This window comes from Propithecus coquereli, unplaced genomic scaffold (genome assembly GCF_000956105.1).
Source record: "Propithecus coquereli isolate 6110/MARCELLA unplaced genomic scaffold, Pcoq_1.0 Scaffold45, whole genome shotgun sequence".
NCBI classification, from domain to species: domain Eukaryota; kingdom Metazoa; phylum Chordata; class Mammalia; order Primates; family Indriidae; genus Propithecus; species Propithecus coquereli.
The window spans coordinates 742,725-745,591 of NW_012150285.1; positions in this window are offsets into that span (position 1 = coordinate 742,725).

Below are 2,867 nucleotides of genomic sequence, written 5' to 3' on the forward strand. Positions count from 1 at the left end.
AATTAAAAAAAAAATAAAAGTATCTAATTAAACTAATTGTTGGTATATAAGTTGAACAGTACTCTATGGCGTTTCATGTCACAGAAGAAGTCTGTGCTCTTTCTCAAAGCACTGTCATACAGCAGAGTTAATGATGCCTGCAAAGGCCTTGGAGTCCCCTTTGCAACACTCAGCAAAGCAGGAATTTGGTCACTTTGTATCTCCTCAGAGGATTAATTAGGGATAATTCCAATTACAGCAGGATGTAATTTACAACATAAGATAAAACTCCTTTATTTACACATATGTTGCATAGAGTTAGCGACGATGGTGTATAAAGGAAAGTAGGAAATAATTGTATTAAGTTATTTTGAGCTGAATTGAAATGTTAATATATTCCCACCCAGTTCCTTCTCTATGGATTGAATTATGATAATCATATCAAGAAGGAGAAAAACAGCTTTTCTAGAGAATTTTAAACTTTTTTTTGGTAAGTACAAGTAGAAACTTACATTAAAAGACTAATTTTAATGTAAAATATATATTTAGAACTGGTTTTAAGTGGACAAACATACATTAGCTGACTTTTTCGCTCCCCATGGCTTGTTTAACCCACATAGCACCAAAATCAAGGTAAATTATATCACCACTTGTTGTTTGTCCTTTGGTTTGAATCAAATTGACCACATATTTTTGAGAAGTTGGATTGCAAGTGAAAAATGGGCATGGTAGCAACTGTAGAAATGACTCTAGTTGCAAATATTTACGTTAAACTTAAGATTTAGGGGTAATCTATAAAACGTATATTCATACCTCAGTATCCATGCGCGATTGGTTCTGGGACGCCCATTGCTACCAACATTCGAAGATGGTCAAGTCCCATACATAAAATGATGTAATATTTGCATCTAACCTATGCACATCCTTCCATATAAATTAAATCATCCGTAGATTACTTATAATATCTAAAACAATGTAAGTGGTATGTAAATCATTGTTATACAGTATTGTTTAAGGAACAATGATAATAAAAAGTCTATACATGTTCAGGACAGATGCAATTTTTTCCCCCAAATATTTTCCATCCCTATTTGGGATATGGAACCCATGGATGCAGAACCCATGGATACAGAAGGCCAATTACATTTTGTTTATTTATATTATGGCTCTCTTCCAAAAGGATATGAGGTGGCTTCAAAGAACATAGCAGGTGCACCATAGGGCAGTGAGGACAGGCTTTGGACACGAATTTTGAGGCAACTGATGCTGGGGCTCAAAGCTGAGATAAGGAGGCTTGTGAAACGTCACCAGGTATCTGTCCTCCTTTCCTAGGTTCAGCACATTTACACCAAATACACACGTTCGGTCAACTCCAGAACACCTCATTGGCTTTATTTTACTCAAAAATCTTTAAGAAGAGATTATCTCCAAGTGAGATTATCAATCTTGACAACCAGATCCCCCAAAATAATTATGTCAGGTACATGGAATAGAAAGTTTGAAAGACAAATTGAAACCAGAGATCAGAATAGTATAACAATACTGTCTAATTATCTATCATCTGCCTATCTGCCTACCTACATACCGTATCCTGGGCTTTTCCTAGAGCTAGTATAACATTTGCTTTTTGTATTGGGAAGTTAAATAAAACTTGGAAAACACAGGGGGCCCAGAGACTTGAGATTAAAGAAGCTGATCCCTTCTTGTCTTTGTAAAAAACAAACCAAAAAAGAATAAAACTCTGGAGAGGGAACCATTTTCTAAACTCTAGGTTTCTTGCAGGCAGAGACTTTTAACACCATACTGCACATTTTGTTTTAAATAGAAAAATATAAGTTGGATACCATACTCCCAAGAGGCACATTCCAGGCAGTTTTATCAGTGCTAGAAGGATGTACCCATTAACTTTTCAAGCAGCTTGGGGTTGGGTTGAAAAGTCACGTGGCATCTGCTAAGTGTGATCAGCAGGATTGGATATGCCTAGCTTTTCCTGATTTGAGGAAATGTATTATATTCATTTCCTCTTCCTCCCTTGGCCACTTTTCATACCCATCCGTTTCACGAGTACAGCAGACAATCCCAGAATCTTCCTGCTGCTTGAGACGTAGCTAGTAGCTTACTTTACCAGTTAGGTGCCTTCAGTCACCAAGAAATAAGTGGTCAGCACCACGTCAAGTGGAAACACTGCAGAAACTACACACAGCTAAGATTCGCTAGCAGAGACACTGGCGGCAGGATCGCCGGGCTCGGAGAGTGTCCTGCCGGCAGAGCACCAGCCTTGGAGCTCTCTTTCTCTGATGTCACATCGGAAGCTGAATGAGGGACACTGGCCCTGAGATGTCTGCCCTGTCATGACAAGAAACGGGACACTGAGTGCAAGCTCGAAGATCGACTAAGCTGACAAATTGAGACTTTAGTTTGATCTATTTTAAAGTCAAATCTGTTGGGCAAATTATCCTTAATTAGGGATTTCGGTTAAAGTGACAGGTAGTTAGGATTGTTAATTTTTAAGGTAAACCAAAAGAGGAAAAGTTCACCCATTCTGTCCGAAGGAGAGATGAAAGTCAGTTACTAAGTCAGGATCTAATTATTGGCCTGTTGAGAGAGAGAAAAGCCCTGTGTGTTGGGGGTCCCCCAGAGTACTCCCAGTTTTGATGATTTGCTAGGACTTGTGGCACTCAGCATATAGTTGCACCTACAGCTAAGATTTATACACTGAAAAAATACGAATCAAAATCAGCGAAGGGAAAAGGCACATAGGGTACAGAGGAAACCAAGCACAAGCTTCCATGAGTCTCTGTGGAGTCACATAGGAGATGCTTAATTCCCCCAGCAGGCAGTTGTGACAAGTATGAAGTCTTATCTACCAAGGAAGTTCATTAGAGACT